This window comes from Balaenoptera borealis, assembly GCF_965194805.1.
Source record: "Balaenoptera borealis genome assembly, chromosome: 15".
Lineage (NCBI taxonomy): Eukaryota > Metazoa > Chordata > Mammalia > Artiodactyla > Balaenopteridae > Balaenoptera > Balaenoptera borealis.
The window spans coordinates 37,236,432-37,260,428 of NC_138871.1; the positions used below are offsets into that span (position 1 = coordinate 37,236,432).

The window sequence follows — 23,997 nt, forward strand, 5'->3', positions numbered from 1 at the left end:
CACCTGTGACACAGGCAAGCGCATGATGTCTGGCAAGGCTGGCAGGACTGTTAACTTTAGGTGAGAATGTGGGTGTTACCACATCAGAGTAGATCTGAGAAAATATTCCAAACCAACCTGGCCACACTGGGAGCTCAGTCCCTAAGAAAGAATCAAGATAAGGGCGACCATCTTACCTCTGAGAGGGCAGTGCAGGGTAAAGGCCACGCCTGCTAAGTGCAGAGCTCAGGGAAGACGGAGGCTCAGCTGGGCCCTGCTCAGTCACTTGATGGACTTCCATAAACGCTACGCTGGAGACTAGGGCATGTGAAGTAGGAAAGAACACCATCTCTGCCCTGAGCTCTGAGATGGTGGCTGTAAGCCCCCAAGATGCCTGCAGAGCTGAAAGGTGGCCTACATGTTGCTTGGCTGAAGGATAATAGACTCAGGCCTAAACTTATTTGCCTCATTCACCCAGAGAGCTCTGACCAGGAGCTACTTTCAGATGACATAGATCCCCACAAGGCGCTTTCCTCTTGCCTGTGACACTTCTAAGAGTGACTCTTGCCACATGACTGTAGTGACAAGTAGAGCTTTTCTCCAATGATGCCATTGAGAATTCCAAACTTCCCAAAAAGGAAGAGGCTATGACTGGGAATACAGACTTCCCAGTGTGTATCCTACTTCTTATACTCCCAGACCTGTGGGCATAAAAGGAAATCTTAGAAGGATGAGTATCCTGAAAATGAAAAGAAAAATACTTTTCAAGTTATGAAATCTCGTTGTTATCATTGCTAGTTTAAAATATATGGTGCTGCTTAAGTTTCTAACACAAGAGGTGGCCAGACTCAGAGTTCAAAGTACCTAAGTGGTTGTTTTGGTACAGGTGTTTTAAGGACACTTAGTGGAGAATATTGGGGCAATAGGTTGGTAGTCACTTTCCCAGCAGTGCTCTGAGGTCTTGGGTCTCATAAAAGATAATCATAATTTCTCCTTTTAAGGAAAATTGAGTCTAAATGTAGTTTTTCCTTCCTCTAACTCCTTATTTCCTAATCCTATCCATTCTTCAAGACCTAGCTCAAATGCCACCTCCTTTCATAAGCCTTCCATGATTAACTTTAGTTGGAATTTCCCTCTCCCTCGTCTAACTCCCATGGCACTTTATCTACACCTCTCTGATGGCCACTTTCCACTTTCTATAAAGTAAGTTACACACTTGTTTTATGTTAATACATTTCAAAAGATTGAAATCTTACAGAGTATGTTCTTTGACCACAATGGAATTAAATTAAAAATTAATAAAATAACTAAATAATTCTAAATATTTGGATATTAAATAACATACTTCTCAATAACCATGGATTAAAGAAGAAATTTTAAGAGAAATTAGAAAATATTCAAATTGAATGTTAATGAAAATTCAATATTACATTTCAAAATTTGTAGGGTGCAGGTAAAGCAGTGCTTAGAGAGGAATTAATAGCACTAACCTGATCATATTAGAAAAGAAGAAAGGTTTAAAATTAATTATCCAAATTATCACTTTAGAAAGAAACAAATAAGGAAATTAAACCCAAAGAAAGTAGAAAAAAATAATAAAGACAGAAAATCAATATATTAGAAAACAAATTATAGGGATTTTCAACAAACTTGAAAATTGGTTCTTTGAAAAGTTTCATAAAATTTATAAACCCCTAGCAAGACTGATCAATTTTTAAAAAAAGAGAGAAAATGCAAATTACCAATATATGGGATGGAAGAAAGGCTATCATTACCAATCCTACAGGCATTATAACGGTAATAGGGAAATACTATGAACAACGTTACGCCAATAAAGTTGATAACAGGTGAAATGAACAAATTCTTTGAAAAATACAACTTACCAAAATTGACACAGAAGAAACAGAAAATCTAAATCATCTATATTTTAGAAAGAAATTGAATTTCACTATAAGAAGCTTGCCACAAAGAAAACCCTATGCCTAGATGATTTCACTTGCAAATTATTGATTAAGGAAAAAAATATAAATCTTGCATAAACTCTTTCAAAAAGGGAGAAAAAGGAAAAGTTTTCACATTCATTTTATGACATCAGCATAACCCTGATATCAAGACCTGACAAAAACATCTAAGGAAATGAAATGACAGACCAATATACCTGTGAACATAGACACAAAAATCCTTAACAAAATATAAGCAAATGGAATGCAGCAATACATAAAAATAATAATTCATTGTGACCAAGTGGAATTTATCCCGGGAATATATATAAAATGCATAAAACCCCTCTTTAGTAAATTTTCTTTGAACTTTTAAATGTTATGGACATGTTTTATTATATTGGTTTCTAGCATCTGTTAAGAACCAATCTCAGGATTACATAAAACTTCTTTTACTATTTTTGTAATTTCCTGTGTCTATAATTATTTCAAAATAAAGAGTAAAAAACAAACTAATCAAAAACAACAACCAAGTTCAAGAACACCATAACAAATCTTTATTGCAAAATTATACTTGAATGAAGTATTACATTTCTTGTGGAAATCAGCTCTATTACAAATTTAGAAACCATTTAAATATGGGTTTGAAATATCTGCGTATTGAGCAATACTTACACATTTATGAAATAACATTATTTTCCCCAAACATGTTCTTTTTCTTTATTTCCCATATTTAATCCTAGTTTTAAGTGCCTTTTAATTTCAAAATTGTCCTATCTTTGTAAGATAAAATCTGAAAATTTAATATTTTATTTCTTGTTGAAAAATAATTTTCAAGCCATAACTCAGGGAGGGGTAAAGCTCTGAACGCAGGTCCAGCTTGCTGACTTCTGTAAAAGAGGCCACAGCACAGCATCCCCCCATATTCCCTTCTGAACTGGCCCCCTGCAGTGGCGAGAGTAGTTTGTTGGGTCATCACTGTGATCTGGTGTCAGTGGAATTGGGGGAGAGAGTGGGAAGAGGGGAATGGGCCCTGTATTTGTGGCTAAGGTTAGTTGGACTTCATACTCCAGGCAAAAGAGAGTCACTAAGGCTTTTAACAGTGAGAAACACCATTAATCTCTGTTTAGGAAGGTACCACATTTCATCTAATCTAAGGTACCTGATTGTGTAATCTACCATTATTATGAGTACCTCTAAAAAAGAGGAAAGTGCAGCTCAGAGAGATTAAGTCACTTGCCCAAAGTCACACAGGTAGAAGCTGGACTTTGAATTCAGGTAGTCCATCTCCTGAGCCAGCACTCTTTATTGCCACACTATTATTCACACTCACAAAAGGCAAAGGAGGCTGACAAAACTGTAGGGATGTCAAATAAGATTAGGTCATCCATGCCCGGCACAAGAACAATTTGTAAAGGGAACGGTGTGGTGGGCAGAAACCAGGTTGCAGCAGGTGGCAGAGGGACTGGGTTTGAGGAAGGAGAAACACCACGGTGGACCTCTTTCATGAGGTGCAGCAATTAAAAGGAGTTGGTGGTTGAATTTTTTTTTTTTTTTTTTTTTTTTTTTAGAGTTGGGAAGGATTTGGGCAGCCTTACTGGTTGAGGAGAAGGAGCCAGGGCAAAAAGAAAATAACCAGGGCCGGGAAATCTGCAGAGGTAACAGGAATAGGATCAGGAGTGGAGGTGAAGCCTGGAAGAGACAGGGGACACGTCCTCTTAGGCTGAACACACGGACCCAGGGCAGTTTGGAGGTACCGGCACGTTTACGGGAGCAGGAGGTCGAGTGGCTCATACACTGTTTCCTTGGTGGAACAGGTGGTGAGACCATTAGCTGAGAGTGAGGGAACTAGGGCCTTGATGATGAGGTGCTTTGGTATGGTGACTATGGAAAACAGGAAAGAAAGGGACAAGGAGCTAGACCCCACATTCCCCCAGGAATGTCCTCCAAGACTTTAGCCATATTATGCATTTCCAACTCATTCCACAAAGCAACCTCTGCTGCCAAATGCCTGACTCATCCTGAGAGGAACAGTCCACATCTCACCTGTGGGAGTAGCTTGCGGACATGCTTGGCTGGTGCCATGGCATTACTGGAAAGCAGATTTGGTTCCTTTCTTTAGGAGGAGCGATTAGAAAAGAGTGTAGTTTCTAGATTCCTAGATTGAATCCTGGCTCCGATATGCCCCAGCTGTGTGACTTTGAGTAAGTGACTTAACCTCTCTGTGCTTCAACTCCTAATCTGTACAACAGGGATAAAAATAGTGCCTATCTTATAGGAGTCTTGTGAAGATTAAGTGAAGTTATATATATGAAACATTTTAGAACTATGCCAAACACATAGTAAGTGCTCAAAAATGTAAGCTATTATAATGAGATCTTATTCTGATCTCTTATCCTAGTTGGCCTTGAAAGAGGCAGAGAAAGGTCTGGCTGAAGCTATAATGGACCAATAACTCATGGGAAGGCTCTAGAAGTCACTTATTTTTTCAACCAGCCAATGCAGATTTTTCTCTAGCTAGTGTCCTATCAATTATCTGCCAGATGCCAACGCAGGATGCCTGGCTTGCACTGACTGCTCTGGCCCCACCCCTCCTCTCTGCCATCTCCTCTCTAGTGTCCAAACATTTCTCCCTTTCTCAGGCAGAACAGTTTTCCAACCCTAATGGTCCCAGGAGAAGCTCAGAGTCTGCTCTTAAGTGCCATGTCGATGAATTTCTTCCCTCCAAATTCTTTTCTCCTTCATATCATTGTGATTAACTCTTTTATGTGTGTGTGTATTTTTTCTTTTGAATGAACTTTCAAAGAGTGAGATCACATCTTTATTCCTTTTTATTCCTATGGCCACTTTGCTTTCTTAAGATGGCTGTACTCAGTCACAACATCCAAGGGATTTTCATACACAACAATTAGTTCTCATCAGTATGTAGACCAGGAAAAAAGACCACTCCTGAGGGCACCAGCCTGGCCACTCTTAGACCATTTCCCTGAAAGTGATGATACTTCTCTAGACTCGAGGTGACTGTCCATCTCAAACGTGTCATCATCCACATTCATGCATTCCACAAACACTAAGTGTCCACCCGGAGCATGGAACTGTGCTGTGTGCTAGGCTGAGTGTTACAATGGTGTGCAACCAACATGGTGATCTCTGCTTTCTGGCAATGTGACCCATGCATCTTCCCCCTAAAGTAACCACTACTATGACATCTGTCACCATAGCTTAGTTTTGCCTGTTTTGGAACTTTGTATAATGGGATCATAGAGTATGTGTCATTTTGGGTCTAACATCTTCCACCCAGCATTATGACCATGGGCTCCCTGTAGCAATGGCCTGTTCTTTTTTATTGCTGTCTAGTAATCCATCAACCAACTATACCATAATTGGTTTATGTACCCAAGCTTTTATTTGTTACTCCTTTACTGGATCAATGTGAACAGATGAGAAATAGCTTATGAGCATGGAGGCAGAGAGAAGCTTGAGGAAGTTCATTGTTAGGAATTCACAGAATTGAAGGGGATTTTTTGAACTCTCATGGGCCTTGAACTGGATTTTGGGGGAAACTTTAAGTCTCTAGGGAGAAGGGATGCTTCTGGGTTATACTGACTATGTGGCAGGCCCTCTGCTAAGTGTTTGACCCTCTTTACTTCAGCTAATCCTCAATAACAACCCCTCTAGGTATTATTAGCTGCATTTTAAAGATGAGGAAACTGAGGCTCTTTGAGTTAAATGACTTTCCCAACAACTGCAATAAGTATGTAGAAATATGGGGAAGCATAATTAGAAATTTTAAAAGTTGAATAAATTTGTAGTTAAGATTGATAATTATGGGCACAAAGACTGGAAGGGATAGATATATAAAAGATTCTTAAAGTTCCATTAAAGATTAGTGAAATCACAGAAGCTTAAAAATTTCTTTCACTATTATATTGATTTTTCAATGAAAAAAAAGTGATTTGGAAAAACACTTTGAATCCTTCTTTGCACCTCCCAAACCACCATGCTCAAACTTTGCGACTCAACTTAGCCTCCTTCACCTCACTCTACTTTTCTCTTTCCCAGCCTTCAGATCAGATAAGACTGCCTATCTAAACTACCATATGACCCAGCAATCCCACTACTGGGCATATATCCAGAGAAAACCATAATTCAAAAAGACACATGCATTAACTTTGTAAAAATATTAAAAAAAAAAAAAGACACATGCACCCCAATGTTCATTGAAGCACTATTAACAATAGCCAGGTCACGGAAGCAACCTAAATGCCCATCAACAGATGGATGGGTGAAGAAGATGTGGTACATATATACAATGGAATATTACTCAGCCATAAAAAGGAACGAAATTGGGTCATTTGTAGAGACGTGGATGGACCTAGAGACTGTCATACAGAGTGAAGTAAGTCAGAATGAGAAAAACAAATATCGTATATTAACACATATATGTGGAATCTAGAAAAACGGTACAGATGAACCGGTTTGCAAGGCAGAAATAGAGACACAGATGTAGAGAGCAAACATATGGACACCAAGGGGGGGAAAGTGGGAGGGTGGTGGTGGTGGTGGGATGAATTGGGAGATTTGGATTGACATGTATATACTAATATGTATAAAAGAGAGAACTAATAAGAACCTGCTGTATAAAAAAATAAATAAGTTAAAAAAAAAAAAAGACTGCCTATCTAGTTTCTCCTGTGATCTTACATTCTCTAAATATACGCACACCCTGTTTTGTGAGATGAGGCCTCTTTTTGGAGTGTCAGCTCTTTGCTTAGGAAGCCTTGCTCTGGTTTGATAATTTTCTGCTTTACACTCATAAAAACTACTGGGACATTTATGGTTCTACATAAATAAAAACATTAGCACCCTGTTGTGGAGATGGGCCCCTCCCCACCTCTAGCATGTGAATCTGGTTTGTGCAGCCTGGTGCAGTGGTCTTCAGAAACCTCCAACCTCACACAGAGACCGAATCGGCCCCTTGGCACATCACAGCTTCTGAGACACGGACAGGCAGCTGTGCCACTGGCAAACCTCTGTTTTCTAGGTTGATTTGCCCACTTATTATTACAGATATTGACCCAGCTGTTGTAATGAAGACCTGACATAACAGAGGCTTAAACCAAGCAGAAGTTGATTTCTTTTTCCCCTAAGCAATCCAGGATGGATAGAAGGGCTCCATCTTGTTGGGGACCCAGGTTCCTTCTATTTTGTTGCTTTGTTAAACTCCAGTTATTGCCTTCACCTGCTTTCTCCAAGGTGGCCTGCCACCATACCTACATCTCAGCCAGAGAGATGGGGGAAAGGGGTAAGGAGGCCATGACCCTCCCTTTAACATCCTGACCAGGTACTGCACTCATCAACCCTTGCTTAGGAGGTAGAGCTACACTGCAGGAACGTGGCCACAGAGAGTAGTGGTTAAGCACTTGGACTCCAGGGCCAGGCCACTTGGGTTTGAATCCTGGCTATACCACTTGATAGCTAGTTCACTGTGGACAAATTATCTATTCATTCAATGCCTCAGTTTCCTTATCTCTAAAGTGAGGCTAGGGCTTCCCTGGTGGCGCAGTGGTTAAGAATCCTCCTGCCAATGCAGGGGACATGGGTTCGAGCCCTGGTCTGGGAAGATCCCACATGCCGCGGAGCAACTAAGCCCCGTGTGCCACGGCTACTGAGCCTGCGCTCTAGAGCCCGCAAGCCACAACTACTGAGCCCACGTGCCACAACTACTGAAACCCGTGCACCTAGAGCCCGTGCTCTGCAACTGCAACAAGAGAAGACACCGCAACGAGAAGCCCACGCACCACAATGAAGAGTAGCCCCTGTTCGCCTCAACTAGAGAAAGCCCGCACACAGCAACAAAGACCCAAAGCAGCCAAAAAAAAAAAAAAAAAGTGAGGATAATGATGATGATAATAATAGTACTTTCCCCTCAGCATTGTTGAAGCTTAAGTGGGCTATTATGTGAAAATGTGAAGCTTTACATTTATATGTAAGTTAAATTTATATAAATTATATATAAATTTGTATATTAAATGTGATGCTTAAATGAGCTATTACGTGGAAAGTGCTAAGAATAGTGTCTGCCATACTATAGGAGCCTTATGTACGTATATACATATATACATGTATACATTAACTATATTATTATGGAGGCTTTTTTTTGGTGTAGCATGAAGTCGTGGTGGTTGTTGGTGGCAGTGATGATGGTCATAATGATGGTGGTGGTGTTGATGGTGGTTGTAGTAACAGTGGTAGGAGATGAGGAACCAGGTCATGTAGGTCCTCATGCGCTATGGTAAAGAGTTTGGAATTTATTCTGAGTATAATGGGAAACTGTTGAAACCTTTTGAGCAAGACAGTGGGGTGACCTGATTTATAATTTCAGAAGATCCCTCCGGCTGCTGTGTGCTGAGCAGACAGAAGAGGAGCAAGAGTAGAAGCAGGGGGATTAGTCAGGAGGCCCCTGCAGTGGTGCGGGGTGGCTTAGACCAGAATGCTCGTGAAGCAGAGGGTGATGACAGTCAGGTGTCACCCAGAATGGGTCAAGCTCACTGGGGTCATCACACAGCCTTTGCATGGCTGTTACCGAAGCCTGGAAAACCCTTCCCCCAGAACATCCTCTGGCTCACCTCCATCCCTTTATTCATGTCTTTGTTCAAATATCGCCCCTCCCAGAGGCCTTCCCTGACCATCCTAGCTAAAACAATAAATTGCCCTACCCTGATGTATTATTCTTTATAGCACTTATCTAAAGTCATGTGATTTATTTTTTCGCTCACTTGTTTGTCTCTTTCCCCCACCCTATAACATAGATTCTGTAAGAGAAGGGACTTGCTTATCTCCCGCGGCGCCTGACATATGTTAGGTGCTCAACAGATGCTTGTTGAATGGATAAATAAGTGAAAATTCAAAGTGCTGGTGAGAAGGCTGGAAAGCATCACCTCCAGAGGCAGCTGCACTCGCAGGAAGAAGGAGCCATTGTATCAGCCACCCCTGCTGGGTGGGGGTAGAGAAGACATGTAGGTGGTTTCAATTTAGGTCCGAGGTCAGGCTTTATGACTTATTTATTCGTATCCCACCTCATTCCACAAAGGATTAAATGTGGCTTATAGGAAATGCACAGTGCGTTCGTGAAATATAAATGCAGAATAAAGTTAGGATGAGGGAAAAGACCAATCAGAATAGATTCTCTGGACGACAGGGTCTTATACACCTGAGATATCTGGGTAGCAAATGTATCTCTGAGTTTTCTGGTGGCCAAAAGCAGAAGGCATGAAACTTCCTATGAAGCTAGGTAAGGACACAGAAATGAAAGTAGGACTGTGGCTGGTGGGAGATTGTCGGTGGTTCCCTGTGGATCTCATTAGAGGAGCTGGGTTGGTGGACCCGGTCTTACATTTCCTCTTGCTCCAATATTTTGGGGATGGAGAGGAAGAGAGGGCTGGGAGGGAGGAATCTCTTAATGTCTATTTAGGTCTTCTGCCCATTTTTTTTTAAATAAATTTATTTATTTATTTTTGGCTGCGTTGGGTCTTCGCTGCTGCGTGCGGGCTTTCTCTAGTTGCAGTGAACTGGGGCTACTCTTCGTTGCGGTGCGCAGGCTTCTCATTGCAGTGGCTTCTCTTGTTGCAGAGCACGGGCTCTAGGCACACAGGCTTCAGTAGTTGTGGTACGTGGGCTCAGTAGTTGTGGCTTGTGGGCTCTAGAGCGCAGGCTCAGTAGTTATGGCGCACAGGCTTAGTTGCTCCGCGGCATGTGGGAATCTTCCCGGACCAGGGCTTGAACCCGTGTCCCCTGAATTGGCAGGTGGATTCTTAACCACTGTGCAACGAGGGAAGCCCTGCCCATTTTTTGATTGGGTTTTTTTTTTGCTATTGAGTTGTATGAGCTGTTTGTATATTTTGATAATTAAGCCCTTGTCGGTCACATGATTTGCAAATATTTTTCCCAGTCTGTAGGTTGTCTTTTTGTTTTGTTTATGGTTTCCTTTTCTGTGCAAAAGCTTATAAGTTTGATTCGGTCTCATTTGTTTATTTTTGCTTTTATTTCTGTTGCCCTGGTAGACTGACCCAAGAAAGCATTGGTACGATTTATGTCAGAGAATGTTTTGCCTATGTTCTCTTCTAGGAGTTTTATGATGTCATGCCTTATATTTACATCTTTAAGCCACTTTGAGTTTATTTTTGTGTATGGTATGAGGGTGTGTTCTAACTTCATTGATTTACACGTGGCTGTCCAGCTTTCCCAGCACCACTTGCTGAAGAGTCTGTCTTTAGAGATGTATTCTCTTGAAAGAGATCACATTCTAGGAATGCGGTGATTTAGACTAATGAGTTTAAGATAAGACACAATCAGAAGATGTGTTTCTATGCTTTCACTATAAAATTCCTATCAATAACTTAACATGACTAGAAAACAAATTACTGTTTACATTCATCCGCATACTCTGAATAAAACTTCCATTTGTGGTCATCATCAAGGAAGCACAGAACAGCCTTTGAGAGAGTGATTGGCAGCTGGTGGCATGATGAATGATGCAGCATCATGAGTAACGATATAACCAGTATTAAACAACAGTATTAGGGAGGTAAGAAACCTATACTGTTTAATTACAAAGGGTTCCAAAGCACCATGGAACTGTGAGAAATAATGGTGTTGCTACCCTTTTGGGTGGTTGAACTTTACAAAGAATCTTCAGGTAAGCAGCTTTACTGATTGAACAATAAGCGCAAACAGAAGTACCTCTTTCCTACCCATTATTCTAAATCTTCATGGATAAATGGCTATATCCAATATGGACCTGTGAATTTAGTAATACGTTTTTAAACCATATGGTTTTTATAGACAGAGACCCCAAGGGGTGGCCCTGGTATCTCCTCTTATCTGTGCCAAGCTTGCTGCCTTGGTTCAAAAAGCAGCTGCCCACAGCCAGGTCCCCAAGTCTCTCATGAAACCATTCTCCTCAATTCCTACAAGTGCTTCTCAGCACCAGAAAGCCCATTCTGGTGGTGATAGTCCCCAAAGCAAGGAGTACTCTTTGCCAAAGGTGAAAAGAAATATCCACCTCTAGAGGCTAAAAAACCCCTGGCACCTTTAAGGTAATGGTCATTTTCCAGGCTCTTAGCCCCACCACGAGCCCACCCTGCTTCCTTTCTTGTCATTCCAGTTTTAAAATCTTTAAGTTAGCCTTGCCACTCTGTGTATGATGAATGTGTTATCGACAACTTTTGAAGTCAAAAACATTTGTCTCAAAAACTAATCACCATCTCGCAGGTATGTAACCTCAGGAAATCTACTTAACTGAAGCTTCACTTTCCTTTTATATAATATAAGGACACTTTATTTTGGTCTGAGAATTAAATGTGTTAACATTGAACTACCTAGTACAGTGCCTGGCATAGAAGGCTAGATGTGTGATTAACCTCAGTCCCCTTATCTTTCTTCTCTTTAGCGACAGCAACTTAAATTGTTTCTCAGCAGGTGAAGTTTGCCTATTTGGATTGTGAAAAACACACTTTCCCAAAGGTGTTTTACATCCTCTGGGCTCCACTGGGTCACGTTCTAGAGCAAGTGCTGGGTTGCAGGATCAGGGCTGTAGTTGCAAGGGAGGAGGGAGAACAAACCCAGACTGATTGTTTTTGCTGAAGCCTCCTGAGACAGAAGCAGAAAAATCACTGCTAATTTAGAAGGTTCAAAGCCAAGCGCATGAAACTTTCCCATAACTGCTAATAAAATTCTAATGAGGAGAGAACAATCATGTTTTGGGAGACAGATTTTTCTACAAATATAGAGGTTCTCCAGGTTCAATATTCTCTCCGTGACAGGACAGGATGGAGGGCAGAAGGATTAGAGCTACAGTAATAACAACTCTCATTAGTTCAGCACTTGAGGGCTTAACAGAGCGTTTCCACCACACTTGGTCCTACAACTGCGTGAATCAAACAGGCCATGTATTATCTTCATCCCCGAAGAAGACTTGAGCCCTGGTGTCAAAATGCTACTCTTTCTGTTCTACCCTCTCCCCAGCATAAAGTTCTTGCATTCATTGGTTAGGAGAAACTGTTCTTTTTTCACTTGTACAGCAAGCTCAAGAAGACAAAGTCACACTGTGGCGACAAGGCACACTGAGCCATCAGCCCGCTTCTTCACAGACCTGGCTTCTAACTGGGCTTGAGATATAAGTGTGCCTTCACTGCATCAGACAGACTGAAGCTGGTGAGGGCAGTGTACCTGGCAGGCACTTCTACAATTTTGTTTGAGCTCTTCTCTGTGCTGGGCACTGCCCCCAGCTGCAGTGCTTAGTTCCAGCTCACAGCCTAGCAGGGGAAGACCCGACAAGGGGAAATAAATATTACATAGGAGAGCAAAGGGGAATTGGAGCCAGGCTGGTCACGAACTCCACCTGCCATTTCTTAAGTCTGCAGCAGGATCAGGGGGATCTTTTCAGGTTCATCTTTGTTCACCTTCCCAGGAGAAAGTCTCATAAGAAATGATCTTGCTGGACACTGTGGGAGGAAAAGAAGAAAGACCAGGCCGAGTGGATGGGCAAACCAGTATTGACAGTTCTGTCCAGAGCGGCTGGGGCTACTGTTCATTGAGGATGGAGAATCTGAGAAAGCACGTGGGCATTACTTTCTCAATGACAGGGATAGACTGTTGGTCTCTGATTCTATTAGACCGACCTCAGACAGAAGGGGGAGAGATGAAAAGAAAGATGTTGTCTTTTGAGACTGCAAAGATGAGAACATTTCTAGGCAGAGCATGAGGGAAGCAAGGTTGCCAGGTCAGAAGCTAGATTATAGGGAGCCTTTGTATGAATTAGGAAAAGGTGTCCCTTCTAGGTACACAGCCCAGTGAGCAAAGAGGGGTTTTGTGCAAAGGAATAAAAAGGATGCAGTCTCATACCAGAGTACATGGCTTGGCAAATAAAGCTCTGGCTGAGTTTCAGCCTCCACTCATCCCTTCAGCAGGGCAAATTTGTGCAGTATGCCACCTACACAATAGTCCACAATGGCCCTAAGGGTCAACTGAGTTATTACTGAGAGAATCTGAAGTTACTGCTTTTCCTGAATGGAGGGAAATATATATCACTAGGAACTCTACCTTTCCTGCTGAAGATTTTTGCAGCCTACTCTGAGGCCTGAGTTTGGCTGTGGGAAGTATCAGTGGAAGTTCTGACGAAGGAGGAGGAATTGTACACTACCTTAGGACCTTCCCAGACTGAGAGGAGGAAGCACGTTCCTGGTTCATGATGGATAAACACCCACGAGTAGAGGATAAACTCCAATGAAGACCACACCTAGCATCACCCAGGGAGGGAGAATTGCCAAAATTGCAGGAATGAGGAAGAAGGCAGGAGACAGCATCCCTTTGGGGCCAACGGAGAGACTCCTCCCCAGAGGTGAAACAGCTGTTCCTCTCCTGCGCAAGGCTGTGGAGGGAGGCAACTGCATTCCGCAGGCAGCAGGTCACACTCTCTGAGCAGATGTGGAGTGAGAGTCGAGATGACTTGAGCAGGGGAGGGGCCCATCACTGTCAGCCAGGTCTCAAGGCCCTGCGGTGCTCCACTTTCTTTCTCCCACCCCACCACTTTTTCTGTGACCTGAGCTGGTGTTTATCTGGGTCAGGCTGTCAGATAGGGCTTACTCAAGCAGGAAAACGCAGGCGCCCCGAAGTCTGGCTTTACAGCCGGCCTCAAGGCCCGGTCACCTGCCTCGACCCAGCTGGCCTTGACTGAGGTCAATGCATGGTTGAGAGAATACAGGAGGGGTGTGCATGTGTGTGTGTGCGTATGTGTGTGTGTGTGTGTGCAGGGAGTGATGTGGCATCTCCATAGAGGGAGTCCTAATCACTGTGTGTCTTCTCATCAGAGTCTTTGTACCTGAAACTCAGGGAACATGGCTCCGCAGGTGAGGTAACCCCTGTGGGAATCACCACCTACTCTCACCTTAGTGTGCCATGGTTGGAAGGAGTAGGAGTTATTGAAGGAAGAAAAGGCTCATATTCAGTGGCTGTCCCAGTTGTGGGCTGAGGGCTCTGCAGGTGGCCTAGAGGGGTCTGACCTTCAGTGAGCGGGCTGCAAGGCGGTGGCCCCAGGTCTAGCTCCACTGATGAATGGGAGACCCAAGAGGACTTCCTCCTCAGTGTTCATCTTGTTTCTCTCCCAAGAATATTCTCCCTCACCTTTTATCTATCCTTCAGGAGTCACCTCGTTTCCCCTCCTCTGTTCCCGATAACTCGAGCCCCTCACAGGCGTGTGACGTGGGAATGAGCAGGGCAGGAGAGCAGAGTCCCATCTCTGAGAGGAAGGCCCACGGCCACCCCAGAAGTCGCTATGTGCAGTCGTAGACAGGTGCTCCTGTGGAAGGGGTGAAAGTCGGTCCATGTCCCTGCCCTGCTCTCCGCAAGCTCTCCCTCTTCCTTTAGGGGTTCTTTGACCCACAAATGTCCCTGGAGCCTCAGGCTTGGCGTGGTGTCCTGTCAGCTCAACTCAACTCGGCCTCCCCAGAGATGTTGCTGGAACTTCACAGCCACACTGTCTTAAGTCTGGCTCCTGGGAGCAGACCCTGAGATGAGGTTTGTGAACACGTGTTGATGTGTGTGTGCACGAGACATTTCTCGTGGGAGCAGGGAAGTAGGAAGGGCAGGGATATGGATATGACCTCAGATGAAGCCCAGCTCCAGCCGGGCCCTGAGGAGCTCTGGAGTGGAAATCATCCCTCGGTGTCTGTACCACCTTTAGGGAAGGTTGCTGAGAGTTCATCCTACAGTCATCCATGGCTACAGGTGACCCTGGGGATGGGGTTTACGCATTCCCAGGGCTTCCTGCCCCTGAAGGAGAAAGTGGCTCCATTAGCCCAAGGGCAGGCCCTTAAGGAAGCCACAGGTGCAGGTTGTTGAAAGCAAAGCCCACACAGCCGGGAAGAGGGATCTGGGAGAACGGGGTGGAGCACTGGAGCATCATCAGGATACTCGTAGCCCCTGGGAATCAGCTGCAATGGGTGGGGCCTGGGGGCAGACGAGGGGCTCCCACACTGGTGGCTGGGATGGCCTGTCAGAGTGGAGAGACTGGGCGCAGCTTTTGAGATCACCACAGGCATCCTTTCAATATCAAGCTTTCAGTGGAACTAATGGATTTTCACGGCAGAGTCCAAGGCTTTCTTTTCCAGAATTATAATTCTCCTTCCCACTCTACTCTGTCCCCTTCCTCTTATCACCTGTTTTTTTTCATTCTTCTGAATTACCATGTCACGTACTGTTTGTACCACTCTTGGGGCTACTCAGATTGCCTGGTATCCCTATAGGGGTAGCTCATAGTAGTGGTTCAGTCACAGCCTTTGGAGATGGACTTGGGCTTGGATTTGGACTTGGACTTGATGCTGGGCTTAGCCACTTACCTACTGTGTGACCTAGAGCAAGTTACTTAACTTCTCTGAGCTTTAATTTCCTCTGTAAACTCTCATAACAGCAGTACCTACTTCAGGTGTACTGTGAGGATGAAAACGGGTCATCCGTGTAACGTGCGAAGCACATGTATCTGGTGTGGCCCGTACTTCCTAAATGCCAGCTACCGTTTTGAAATGATAGTCGTTATTCTTGTGTGCAGATATGTGTTCCACAGTACACTGCCGTGTCCTTGAGGACAGGTGCCAGCTACAGTACCTTATGTACCTAAGTAGGTGCTCATGCATGCGTGGGGTTTAAACACAGAACATTCTGGGCAAGGAGAGAATACAAGGGTTCGGGCCCCACAGTCAGTTTCATAACAAAGCCCCGGATTTCCATGTTCCTCTCGTGGGACCTACTTCCCCGAATTCAGGGCCCGGCATCTGCCAAGAAAAGTGCCCCCTGGCACCATGCTGCCTTTTTAGTACCCCAGCACCAGGGACGTGAGGAGGGAGAGCTGCTAGCCCTCGGGGAGGGAATACAAGGCTGTGAGCCAAGAGGCCACGGAAGAGGCTGGCGTCCCCCCACCCCCTGCCCGCCCCAGGCAGTGAGGGGGGCCTCCGGCGTCGCGCTCTCCCCAGGACAGCGGGGGGCCCAGAGCAGAGAAGGAGCAGCCCTGGCGTTTCCAGCCCTGGCTGCCCCCCAACTTCTCTGAGTCGGGCGCTGCCTTCCCGGCCTCAGTCCACCGCCGGCCACTGTTTCCACCGCGGAGGAGATGGGGCCGAGCGCTGGGGCCGCCGCTCCGCGGTGGGAACAAGGCTTCGCTTCATCCGCGGCCCCTGCCCAGGGAGGGGGAGGGGGGGAGGGGGGAGGGGGAGGGGGGGAGGGGGGAGGGGGAGGGGGGGAGGGGGGAGGGGGAGGGGGGAGGGGGAGTGGGCGCGCGTCCTGCTGAAGATAAACCCAGCCCGACCTGGAGAACCGGGTGATGGGGCGGGGCGCTGTGTGAGGAGTTCAGGGTGGGCAGGGATGGGGGTGTTGGTGGCAGGAGGTTCGTCCTGGAGGAGATTCCAGTCATTCTGAGTAAGTGTCACAGAGCCCGGGAACACTAGGGCTGTGAACACGGCAAGGCAGGCACATGAGACACGGCCGCCTGTTGTGTGACACGCACGCTCAGTGTGAGGAGGACTGCAGCGCTCGCTCGCTCTCACACACATTCACATCCTCTCACACACACTCTCTCACACTCTCTCACATACATATTCTTTCTCACACACACACATTCTGCCTCACACACCCACACTCACACACTCACTCCCTCACATGCACTCTCACACGTACGCACTCTCACATACTCACACATACTCCCTCACACACCCATACACTCTCACTCGCACACTTTCATACACTCTCACACACACTCTCATACTCACACTCTCTCATACACACATACAGTCACACACTCCCTCACACACTCACACACACAGTCTCATACGCACAACTCACACACTTTCACACACACTCTCACACTTTCTCTCACACTCATACACACTCACACTCTCACACACTCTCACACTCTCTCTCTCTCTCTCTCACTCACACACATCAATGTTCAAGATAGAGGGTGACAGATGGCACTAATATGCTCCTCTACCTTTCACGTTCTCAGAAAACCAAGTAACCCATAGTCTCTTTCTGTGTCCACAGAGGCTGGTCTAACCCAGATAACCTACCTCATTCCGTACCTTGTGCCAGAATGATGTTAGAACTTACCCGCTCAAGGCCTTCTAGGAACAGTGGAAAGTTAAAACTGTGGGGAAGACAGTGGGAAGTCGATGGGCCAAAACTTTTGCAGTTTCATGGACAATTTAAAATATCTGAAGAAAATTAGAAGGCTCTCTCTTTAGAGAAATGTGCTTAAAGCCTACAGATGCAATACCCCATATACAATTTCAAGGAGTCATGGGCCCTGCTCCCCAAGACCCATCTATCAGCCCTGGGTTAAGACACCCCATTCTGAAGGATTCAGTCCCAAGGAATAGAGCTGCCTAAAACCAAACACGAACAGTGCCAGCACCACCACCCACCACACCCAGAGTCCTGAGCTAGATGATGTCATCCTGAGACTCAGAGAATGACAGGTGACAATGTCAAACCAGTGACACATCCCAAAGAGAAACCATCCCTCATGGAACACTTGCTTCCACGGCATCTAGGAGCTTTCTCAGAACCACCCATTTGGTTGCAGACCTTCCAGCGTTCAGGGAACCACATTCCTGGGCCAGTGGGAGAGCAGGCTTGGAGTGGCTGATGAAGCGTTCTGGGCTGACAGTCCCCAGACGTAGCAAATAGGGAGCTAACCTACTGTGGTGAGTTTCCCGCCCTGTGGAGGAGGCAGCAGCAGAACAATTCTACACAGAGTGCCCTCCTTGGGAACCTGGGGACTGAGTCTGGAATGTATTGTGATGCAAAGTACACACCCAATGTGCAGCAGGTGGTGTGGGGGTCTCTGAAGGTGAACTTGAATGCCAGGGCATGGGATCTGGGGGCAACCATCCACTTCACCTTGCTTGGGACATGCACCTATGCATTGAGCTAACATTTATTGAGCGCCATGGTATACTGGACATAGAGAAGCAGATGCAGTGACACAGCCCCAGTCTTCAAAGTACTCACAGTCTTTTGGGAAAGAGAAATCTACACTGAACATTACAGGAAGGTGCCATGTGATAGATGCAAGCCCAAGGCTCTCTGGAGCTGAAATCCTACTGCTAGAAATCATCTGTGGTGAAGAGAAACCTTGTGAAGCTGGTGCCCGCGTGGCCCAGAGTTGAGCTCTCAACCTTGGCTGTGCATCTGAATCACCTGGGAAACTGAAAACCAGACCACACCCAGGCCAAGTAAATCAGAGTCTCTGGGGAAGGTCTCCGCCCTTAGCACTTTTTAAAGCTCCCCCTGTGATTCCAGCATACCAGGATGGAGAGCTATGGGCCAGAGCTTCACGGCCCCTCTTATGTGGTCTTGCTCCAGAGAAGCCCCCTTGTTGGAAGCTTCATGGTTGATGAGTTAGGACCTTAGGGGACAGCCACGGTGGGAGATGGACAAGTGAGTAAGATGACACACAAAAAAAGCTTTCAAATGTTGTTTTATGTTCGTGTAACTCAGGAACCTGCCCCCTACTAGCCTTTTCAGTGTCCTCAGGCCTTGAACCCAGAGAGATTATGGTTTCCCTAACTTACATCTAAGGCGCAGAACTAACTCTTCTGTGATTGAATGGCAATGAGAACATCTCTTTCCTTCAGGGAAACCCTCTCTCAAGTCCCACTGAAAGGGTATGGCCTGGCCCTGTGGTCCCAGCAAGGCAATCATCATAGTTTATAGAACATTTCCCAACATTCCAGGAAATATGTGGGAAGTGGACTTTTGTTGGTATTGGGGCATGGGGGTCATGATTCAAAATATCATGGAATTAGTAGGAAAAGGCCGAATAGTCCAATAGAAATAAGCACAGGGAAAATGACACATAGCTGCCTATCAGGATACTGTACACATGGCGAGTGAGGATAGAACTCTAGGTCACACACCCAAACCACACTTCTCTCTCTCTCTCACACACACACACACACACACACACAGATTTTAGCAGCAGGCATTATCACCCAGGATGAAGACAAGAATAAATTCCTTTAATTTTCAAATGCTCAGAAATGCAGATCAGCCCTTGTTTTGTATTGGTTGGCTGTGAGACATCCTTGAGACACTGACCAAGGAGAAGCCACAATGGCAGGTAGTTCTGTGAGCCAGTCTTGGACTGGAGAGGTCTCAGTTGGTAGAAATTTGGGAGTCAACAGCATAAAGAGGGAATTTCAGTCCCTGGGCACTGATGAGATGACCCAGGGAGAGCATAGGTAGAGGATGACAGAGGCTGAGACAAAACCCTCCAGTTGCCCCAGCACATGAAGTTGGATGGAACAGGCTAAGCAGATGGAGGCAGGGAGGGAGGAAGGAAAGAAACCAGCAGATAGGTTGACCCGGAAGCCAAGCTAGGGTCCAGGAGGAGGGAATGGTCAGATCAAAAAAGATTAGGACAAAAACACAACCATTGCACTTGGGCAGTCACTGGGGACCCCGAGATGGGTCATTTCAGTGGTGCCATGAAGGCAGAGGCTTTGGCAGTGGGCAGAGAAGTATTCTAGAAATTTGGGTACGATGGGGAACAGGGAGGTGGGGCTGTAGCCAGGGGATATGAGAGAATGGGAATTTTTCATGTGTATTTTCTTTGCGAATGGGAATGATTCAGGAGAGAGAGAGGTATCAAAGCAGCAGAAAAAGAAGGACTTCACTCCTTGTGGAGTGAAGACCTTGGGAAGATGAAGGGGATCATCCCATAGGAGGGAGAAGCTGACATTTGGTAAGATGAGGGACATCTAACTGTTCACGTGCAAAGGAAGGATGTTAAAGTTTATTCAACTTTGCTGTGAGGGAAAATATTTCTTGATTCTTTTCCCCCCAGGTGGTGTGTGTATATGAGGTGAACCTGGGAGAAATCTCCTGTAACAGCAAGTGGAATGTAAGGTAAGTGATTCAAACTCTCCTGCCCTGAGCTAATCAGAATTTCAAAAGGCATATTTGGATGCCCTGTATTATATCAGAATGGTATGGGTGAAGCATGAGCTGTTCACCACTATCTGGGTCGAACTTATTAAACTGTAGAACTCTGAGCTCTCTTTAATCCATAAGATGAAAACAAATATTTCCAGACAGCAGCAAGAGTACAAAGGAGCATTCCATCAGTGTGACCTCAAAATCATAGAGTTTTAGAAAAAGTACAGCAAGTGTCATAGTCCAACAGTCAGGAAAGCCAAAGCAACACCCAGATACTCTGTTTTTGTCTAACTTTATGAGAGAATGCTCTACCCTTTACCCCACCCACTGACAGAAGGATAGCCAATAACCCTTGAGCATGCACGTGACGATTATTTATGAAAATGTGTTAAAGTGTTCCTGGGACATAGCACACGAGATATGTCCTGAGATATGGTATATCTCTGGAAATGGACTATTGGTGATGAAATCAGTCTTCCAGAGAAAAAGTTGTTTCTTTATGTTTCTTCTCAAAAATGGAGGAAGAGATATCCAGGGAGACAGAAAAAATATGCAGAGAAATACATTATTTGTGTCAATTCTTGAGTGCCCATAGTGAAGTAGGTGCAAATAGGCATTGCACAAACGAAAGAAGGGAGAGGCTTGCATGGGTCTGAGGTAAATAGGGACAGTGCTTGGGATCTTGCTTCATCTGGTAATCTCCCTTCAGAACCCACCCTGCAGCTTCTCTTTCCTTCACGTGGATTTCCTTCAGCATTTAGGCATTTGATCCTTGTCATGATTTCACAGCCTGTCTTTCCAGAGACATTTCCTGTTCTCTGAACACTGGCTACCACTCGTTGCCCCTCCTCCTCAACAGAGGGTTCTTACTCTTAAATTTGCCTCCGCAGCAATCACCACTTTCTTGAACGCCTTAATTAACACTAGTTGCATTGAACCAAAAAACGTGTCTGCTCTAGGCTAGGTAATGCTGCCTGAGGGTGGAACCACAAACTCTGCTTGCTTTTTCTTTACCCTGTAGTCTCTGTGTCCTCCTAAATTTGAATTAGACCGAGGGCTCAGAGAGAGCGGAGGGGTTCACTCTACTCAGGACTTACTGTGGCACCTGGGAGTTCACACACCACCCAAGTTTTCAACAAAGTTTCCAAGGCCTTGTGAAGGGTGGGAATGAGTGGAGAAGTCTGGGAGGGGCCCCTCAGCTGAAAGCCAGAGGGAATTGAAAGTTTGCCAGCAAGCCCTAGAGGGTGACTCAGTGGGCAACAACTTTATAGAGAAGAGTGGTGAGTAGGGATGTGGCCAAAAGAGGCGTGAGGAGAAGACGCCTTCCACACATTATAAAGCTAACGTGGCTTGGTGGTTCAGTCAGCATTTCTCCCCAGTTGGTATTGAGATCTCTCCCAGCCCGGCTTCCGCTTACCCTCCAACTCTGGGTCCTGTGGGACCCTGGCTCTTAAGAGGGTTCCTCCCTCCTACTCTCCCAGTGACCTCCTCAACCATAACCAAGAGAGCAGAGGAAATCAGTCGCCTTGGGAGCAACTGATATCTTGAGGGTACATGGTGACCACAAAAACAAAGAGTTGTGTTTGTGGTTTGGAATGTCATTCCAATTGCCAGGATGTGTGTAATCCCGAGTATGCAGAAGCTTGCTTGCGGTTCAATGGGGACAGATTAGAAACTCCGTCATGTGTTTCTAGGAAACACTGATACCCTTTTCTTTGGGGATTATTATTATTATTAGACCAAGATGCCAACCATGCTGATGGCCTCAGACCTGTTCCCCGTTGGCTTGGCTCTGGGGTATCCAGTAGCACTGACACTAGATGCTGTGCCAGTCTGGAAGAGAGGCCTGGATGCCTGTGGGCTCCGGTGGCACCTGAAAAGACGCTGGCTCCATGTTGCCAGTGTCAACCACATACACAAAATGTGACAAATGTGACTCTGCTCAGCACTCTTCACCAGCTAGATCGTCTCATCCAGAAGGAGCTGGGTGGGTCCCAGTCTAACTCATAAAACCTATTCGAATACTAATTTTAAAGAAGCCGCAATTGCCAGTAAATGACCAAAAGTTATTGCCTATTTGTACGTGAGGAGGAGGAGAGTGTAGAACAAGGGTGGGACAAAGGCTTCTCAACGTTTACCTTTTTACTTCTTTTTGAATTTTGAACCATGTGAGCATATTATATTTTTTAAGGCAAAAGAATAAGAAAAACCTCATTATCTCAGAAAGTTTCTTCTAGCCAAGAACCTCCAAATGGTGTTTCTTAAAGTTGTTTGGTGTACAGAAGTACTAGTCATATGTTCTGTATCAAGGATGTGCTATGTGCCCTTGGACTCAAGGTGACCCCTCCCCAAAGGTCAGAGACTCCCACACATCAAGCAGTGAGGGTGGGATAATGTCGTCCCCGGTTCCCAATAATCTCGTGGCCTCTAGAAAGGTGTGAAACGGGACAAGATGACTTCCTGAATCCCCAATCCTAAAGGGCATCCCCAGAGAGCCAAAGGGTTTTTTGTAGACCAAGGGGAGTAGTAATCAGCAGGGTTACCCAGGTTTGACACAGACACACCCCGTTTCCAACTGGAGACCAGCGGATGTGGTTTATTTACCACCAAAGCCATGGGGACCGTGTTGGAGTCCAAAGCAGAAGGAAAGCTGTGTGCCCCCATATGTACTTGTTAATTATTACTTTTTCCCAGAACATTAAAGTAGTTGAAAAAATATTGAAAGATTGAAAAGTAGGTACATTAAAACTCACATTATTTTAAGTTTGAATATTTGATTTATACCCCAACAGAATTTACTCTGATTTTAGTTCTGCTTAATTAATTTAAAATTATTTAAGATTGTCACTTAGTCAAGAGAAACTGTCAAACATGACAATTCTCTCAATTAAAAATGAGAGGAGCAGAGAAGTAGATTTGGAAAATATGACTGATGAGTTTGCTTCCACTAAAGCCAGGGACTTACATTTTTCCTTTTGCCTCAGGCTCCAATATATTATGGCCCCGTAATAGTCTTTGTTCATCTTGGATTTTTTGCATTAATTTTTATTTTTTAAAAATATGGCATTAAAATATTATTTTTCTTGATGACTGAGTTTTTTGGTGTCCCCTTAAATTTTGCACTGGAAGTGAGAGCTTCACCCTAGTCCTTAACCACAGTGGCCCAAAGGTGGCCCTATGGATTGCTTCCTAGATCGATGTTGTCAGACTTGTATCTTCATTCAAATCCTACACAACCATAAACCATCCTCTCAGTGCCCATGACTGAGGAGCCACTTGCCCTCAGAGAACTTGTCTTTGCATTACATCCTCATGATTTAAAGTGCTAAGCCCTGGAACCATCTTCAGTTATTCTTATTTTTCACGTGTAAAGCTATTCAGAGGCTTGCCTGCAGTTGTCCTTCAGCCTTTGGCTATATGGAGCATACAAATGTAATTCCCTTAATCTCTTGCAAGGCCTTTAATCATTCATGACACACTTAGCCTGATCTGGTGTGCTAATGGAACCGCATCCTGACTAGGTAGATAACAGGAATAAAGAATGACACCAACAATGCAAGAACAACTGACGCCCACCTCCTTCTGAGCCCCAAGCCCCTAACACCATCCCCATTCCTCCTCTTGATGCTGCCTTGGGAGAAGGGGCATTACAGTGACTCCTTTTCATTTTCCCAGCTGACACCTACCCCCCCCAACCCCCACCAGCCAGATGTTTTACAGCTGGAAAAGAGGGTGGGCAGTAAGTTTCCTTTGTAAAGAGCTGTGGTATGAATATATTTTCCACATGCTGAATCATGAGGCTGTCGGTGCCCTTGACCCCAGCACACGGTCCCAACTCTTTGGCTGACTTAGGGAGTGGGGTGGAGAAGTGACTTTGATCTAGTAATTTAAGTTACTCCTTGCCTCGGTTTTCCTGTAAGGAGAACACTTACTCCTTTCTGCAGGCAGGGGATGGACTCAGTTACCTCTCACAGCCTCTTCCAACCACAGGATTCTATCGGGCTATTATTAGAATCGTCTGGACAGAGCTGCAGTGTGACATGAGGCTTCTAGGGTGTGCAGAACCAAATGAAAATGTTTACAGGTGTTT

General features: G+C 45.1%; 1 long non-coding RNA gene across 1 annotated transcript in view; it reads left to right on the forward strand.

Annotated features, from left to right (window-relative positions):
* The window catches only part of LOC309612489, a 184,013-nt gene that overhangs the window by 56,391 nt on the left and 103,625 nt on the right, over positions 1 to 23,997 (forward strand). Inside the window, exon 4 of the long non-coding RNA XR_014235189.1 lies at positions 19,816 to 19,877. This is a non-coding gene — a long non-coding RNA (uncharacterized lncRNA). The remainder of the gene's footprint in view (positions 1 to 19,815; positions 19,878 to 23,997) is intronic.